Here is a 6,445-nt window from a genome sequence, read left to right as displayed (position 1 = left end):
TATCCCTGTCTGTTACTCAGAGGGATGAGGTTGAAATTCTTCTGACCCGATTGCAAGAATCAAAGTTTAAAGGAAGCCTTCATGCTCCCTCAGTTTCCTAGAAGACCCAATGAGACTTTGCTTTTAATCACATGGATTTCCAAGTCTGAATCTCACTCAACGACTTGCTACCTTGGTGTAGATCAGTGGGTTTGAATAGTCATAATATTTACCTCCTTTCTGAACCACTTCCTTCCATGGCAAAAGGTAAAATAAGTATCTGATATCATGAAGCAGCAGAGTGAGGTTTAAATGACATATGTACAGAATGTGGCATAAAGTAGTTGCTGAACAGCAAACAAGATTGTTGTTCTCTCAAAAAACAGAAGTTATTTTAGAGAAGTACATGATAGCGTGGGTTTTGGAGCAGGACATCTTGGTTTCAAATTCTGCTTATTAGCCCTACTATTTTAACAAATCATTAAATATATCTGTAACATTGTGGTAAAAGTATTTGTTTTAAGAATAAATTGCGATAATCTAGGTAAAGTGGTTGTCAGACTCACACATGCAGTAAGTGAAACATATCTTCATCTTTATTAATTGTGTATTAAATACTAAGTGCCAGGCCCTGGGTTAGGTGCTCAGAATCAGAGATAGTTAAGCTGTGGGCAAGACACTTACAATCCTCAGTTCCTAAACACAGGTAACCACACCATTGTGAATGTGTCTAATACTCAAAGAGGTGGGACATAAAAATATCATATGCACCCCTATATTCCTCAAACAGACCCACAAACTGAGATATTTTAATTTTAATCATTTTAAATGATTCAATGAAAAATTTTAAAATTTTGTTGCCAGCATGGGTTTTGTTTGTTTGATTGATTGGTTGCTTAACTATGAATTGGACTGAGGGTTGCTGAATTGCTGAAATACATCCGCAGCCTAGGCCTTTTTTTTTCTGTTTTTAATTTTGAGAAAGGGTCTTGCTAAATTGCATATGGTCTTGCTAGGGCGCTGAGGCTGTCTTTAAACTTGTGATCCTCCTGCCTCAGACTTCACAGCCACTGGGATTAGAGGCATTGCCACTGTGTCCTGCTTGCAAGCACTTTTTAAGAACTCTTCCAATTGTGTTTCCAAGTGGCTCTAACACCACCTGGAGGAAAGAGGCTAGGCTGTAGGGCTTGATGCTTCAGAAATATTCAGAGTCAAATTGGGGTAGTGAAATAGACTTTATTCAATGCCACCTTTAAAGGAACAGAGAAGAAACTTATTTTTTTCAAAATGCTCCATCTTTGAAATCCCGGAAGGTGGGCAAAGGAGAGGAGGGAGGGGAGAAGGGACATGAGACAAAAAGCAGAAGATGTACTTGTGCTTATTTGGGTGGCCTGTGTTAGCCAGGCCTGCAGGGCAACCTCTGCTAGGAAGCAGTTTCTCTGGTGCCTTTCAGAGTGGGGGCCACATTCTCATCCCCAGCATCTACCTTTAGAATGGAGAAGCTCTTCCCAAATTCAGATAGGAAGCACCAAAATTCAGCCTATTTCAAATGGAAGGTAGTAAGTGAGATATCCTGGAAAATTCTCCCTTCAGCATCCTCTCTGGGATTTCTCTTATGGCTGCTGAGCCATTTGTTTTGTATTCCATTCTTTCACTTCCATGTTAGCCTTTTTTGGTTTGTTTTTTTTCAGAGGTTGCTTTTTGTATAAATATCTCCTCACCAGGTCACTGAAGGAAGTCTGTAAAGTTTCAGGAAATCAGAGCAGTAAGGTCATAAAGCAAAGTGGCAGAGAGAGGGGAAAGAGAAAGCAGTGTGGCCAAAAGGAAGGGAAGGAACTCATCAGCACTCATCACCTCCTGGAAGCCACTTTCTTCCCAACTCTAAAGGATCCTTGCTCCAGGTGAGACTGGGACAGGGGTGGGACATGGTTTATGAGGTGAATTCATTCTTTCTGAGAGAGGCTGCTCCTGAGTCAGATGTGTGATAGGAGCTTACTTACAATCCTGGGGATATAAGGAGGGAGCCTGTCTTTTAAGAGCTCATTGCTTGTGCTGTGTTGAATCCAGCAATGGTGGAGCCCTCACAGGGAACTGGGAAGGTTTTAAGATTGTCATTTCCTCTTGACATTTAATTTACCTAGTAAAATTCAGATGAAATCTTGCTTTACTGATGATTTTTACAGCTTCAGGTAAAAGTTAGGCAAATTGAAATATGCCTAAAGAGGGAATTATCCAAGTGACCATTTGGGAGCTTCTAAAATCTTTGTGCAGATACTGTTTCTGAGCCACATATTGGGCTGGGGATAGAGCTCAGTTGGTAGAGTGCCTGCCTCGCAAGCACAAGGCCCTGGGATCAGTCCACAGCACTGCAAAAAATATAGCAACTTTCTGAGCCAGTCATTGATTTGTTCCTATACTATAGTGGCATACCTTATGTAATAAAACTGAGCAAACCAGCAAGCCTAACACAGTGGAGCACACCTGTAATCCCAACCACCTGAGAGGATATGGTAGGAGGATTGCAATTCAAAGCCAGCCTCAGAAACTTAATGAGGCCCTGTCTCAAGATAAAATTTTTTTAAAGATCTAGGGATGTTGCTCAGTGGCAAATTACTCCTGAATTTCCTCCTTGTTTTTAAAAAAAAAAATGATCAGACTATCAGCTTGCTAGTCTATCAGTTTGCCAACAATTCCAGCAGACAGTAAGTGGGCAAACATCTTGATCACAGAAAAATGAGTGGCCTTTTTGCTAACTACCCTTGAAGAGATGAGAAACCTGGGTGAGGCAGGACAAGCATCTTATTGGATTTAAATGGAGCAGGAAAAAAGCAATAAACAGTACAGTGCATGCCAACAGCTCTTACTGGATATGAATGAGAACTCGGGAGCTTATGGTCTATATTTATTTGTACTCAAAGAGCTCACACAACTTTCTCATCATCATTTTCGGTCATTTGGGGTTTTGATTGAGACACTGGCATACAAACCACTAGGTTAAGGCATTGGTAATATCAAAAGAGGATCTCAGGAAGTGGGTCCTGAGGAATTTCCAGGGAGATGGGGGAACTCAACTCTGGACCATACAGTCCTTGATATACAGGATAGAAAAGAATTCCAGCATGTGTTAACAGAAGCACAAAGCTTTACTTAAGAAAGTGAGGAATATACATTCAAGGGAGAATGCAGGCCATCTCAAGAGTGAGTAACAACTTTGGCTCTTCTAAAGGAAACTTGGTAAGGGGTGTGTATGGGAAGTATGTGCTATTGATACCAGTCTAGTGATCTCATGATGGTTTATGAAGGTTTGGTCATTCTCAGGATCCTTAGGTTGATGTGGTCTCCATTATCTAATCAGTTCCCTAAATTATAGGTTTCTTGAAATGTCATATCTCTCTTTTTTAATCTATTTATTGCTGGACTAATTAACCATAGTACATAAGGAAGGCCTTGGGCTGAGGGGTCAACTTCCCTCAGCTTCCATTATCAGACTAAGGAACATGTTCTCAATTTCTGGGCAGGGCAAATTCAATCACTTTCAGTATTACCATGTAATGCGTAAGATCAGAGAACTCAGCTTTGTTCACTTGAAAGATAGACGTGAGAACAGGAAAGGCCTCCAAACCATATTTTTGTTGTAAATTTGAAAGTTGTGAGTCATCTAGGAAAAAAAATCCTTTTTCTATAAAATGAGATACAAGATAAACTGATGATAATGCAAGCTGGTGTTCCTTTCTCAAGAGGAACTGGTCATTCTCTAATGAATCTATATGCTTTCATTTTCATTTTTCATTTCATTAATTCCTCTTGTAGGAATCTATTCTGAAGTTCCACCTTCAATATCTAACAATACATATGCACGAACTTAGCAGAATTAATTGTTGCAAGGTTGTTTGTGATTGTGAGATGTTGGAAACTATTTAAAAGTCAAAAATAAGAGATGATTGAATACACTAGTGTGCATCCACAAAATGGGGTAGATACCCATCAAAATTATTGAGAAAGTTTTCTATGAACTGATATGGATGATTTTCATGAATGGATATACCATTTGATTCTACTATTAGAATATGTGAATGAGAAAATTTATTTCCATTCCTACCCATCCTGTATTGATACCCAATCTTATTGGTTGCATTGGATTCCGTTCACAAAAATGTGCATTAAGAAATAAATTTTCTCATTCACGTATTCTAATAGTAGAATCAAATGGTATATCCATTCATGAAAATTTATTTCTTAATGCACATTTTTGTGAACGGAATCCAATGCAACCAATAAGAAAGAAGAGAAAGACAGCTGGAATGGGAATGGCTTAGTCCAATGAAGTGACATTTTTCTAAATACACCTTTTTTAAATCTCAGACTAAAAGAACCAAGGTGTTTATCATGACCAAAAATTAAATGCACACTTAGAAACAGCCAACAAGATACAAACAAGGGCCAAATGGAATAGAAACAGCAATGAATGACTCTAACTATACTACAAATTAACAATTTTGTGGTAGAGAAAATAGGAATTTCAGGAGTTTAAGAGCTGACAGATTGTGGATTTTCATGCAGACACATAGCAGCTCTGCTGATTGACATTGGATCCTAGAGGCTTGCAACATTACAGGTACCTATAACAGACAATCACAGTAGCAGAGACAGGAAGTAAAACAGCAGCAACAGAACAATCCCCCTTTAGGCTTAGTGCAACACAAGTCCCTAAGCTGTTTGAGCTACGACTCTCTAGGTGGTTCATAAGCTTGTACTCATAGAAGAAATGTAGAATGCACCCTGCAATAGAATTGCACCAACTCCCTCACCTTGATGTACTCACAAATTGCTTATGTTTAAAAGTAAAAGCCTTACTATGCTCGGGGCTCAGACATTGGGAATTATCCCTCTGGGCCTTGGCACCACTGATAAAGTGTTGCTTCCCGACTCAGTGTCCTCTCCCTCATCATCCACTACAATTTAACCACACCATTAAAGGGTAAAGAACGAAAGAACTATGCAACTTTGGAACACGGCATAATGAGTAATGAGTAATAAAATACTCATTAGCAAATTCATTTTTCATAGGATCAGAAACATTGAAAATATTCTATGTGTGTCCTAGAATTAATGCAAATAGGTAAATCTATTATGAAAGATAGCAACCAAGTGATCTCTTAGAGAAAAGAGAGAAAAATGAAGAAAGTGAGGAAACTTGAACGAATTCAGTTGTGTTGAACTAAATTGGAAATACCATCAGGAACTTAAATGGATAGGGGGAAATTTGGTATAGAATATGTATGCATGTGCTAGCGTGGATACACATATTTCAACTTTCCCTTGAGATGCACTAGACACAATGGACATGCCTAGTGTGATATTAGTGTCTTGATATCATTATCAAATAAAAGGAACCACAGCATTTGGGAGAAAGGGTAAATTCTAGGACTGAGGCAGGGAAAAATGTGATATGGTCCTCAAATGTCTTGTAGTGTCAGAAAGTAAAGTAATGCTGAAAATATAATAAAAGCATGTCAAGAGAATATAGAATCCAGTTTGTAGGAGCCCTAGATTAACAAATCTGGGACTAGATAAGCAATAAAATAAATACTAATCATCAATTACCACCCACAGTGTAAACATGTTTAAGTCTAAACTAATACAAGTAAATAAATGTTTGAGTAAATAAATAAATGGAAGAGAATACACAATTCTTACCATAGAATTCCAATTAATAAATGTATGGGGTGATAAGAATTGAAAACCACCTTTAGCTGGGTGCCACAGTGAATACCTTTAAATCCATCAATTGGAGAGTCTGAGGCAAGGAGGATCACAAGTTCAAAGTCAGCTTCAGCATCTTAGCAAGTCCCTAAACCATGTAGCAAGAACCTGTCTCAAATTAAACACAAAAAGTGCTGGGAATATAACTCAGTGATTTAGTGTCGATGAGTGCAATCCCCAGAATGAAAAAGAGAGAGAGAGAGAGAGAGAGAGAGAGAAAGAAACAAAGAAAGAAAGAAAAAAGAGGAAGAAAGAAAGAAAGAAACTAAAGAAAGTAAACTCACCTTCAGGGAAATGCCATAATAGTTCATTAATAAACAGGACTTATCAATGGATTTTAAAATTAGTGGCCAAAACATATGAGAACATGATGAGAGACTATGTTTGCATACTCAGAAAAGTATCTTCCCAAAGTGTAAATTTTAATTATAAAATGGTAATAGTACCTCACCGTGGAGAAATCTGGCAAATAGCACCTTAAACAATTGATCAAAGTTAAGGTAGCAGCATCAGGATAAATCATGTCAATGTCAGGATTCCATTGATGTCATCAACAGAGAATCACATTCTTACCCAAAATATGTAATTTCAATCTAATATTAAGAAAACATCAAAAATACCCAAATTGAAAACAATCTACAAAATGACAGACCTGTACTCTTCTAAACTGTCAAAGTTGTGAAAGATTAAGAATTAGGAGCTA

This window comes from Sciurus vulgaris (genome assembly GCF_902686455.1).
Source record: "Sciurus vulgaris genome assembly, chromosome: 1".
Lineage (NCBI taxonomy): Eukaryota > Metazoa > Chordata > Mammalia > Rodentia > Sciuridae > Sciurus > Sciurus vulgaris.
Note: the sequence above shows the minus strand (reverse complement) of the source record.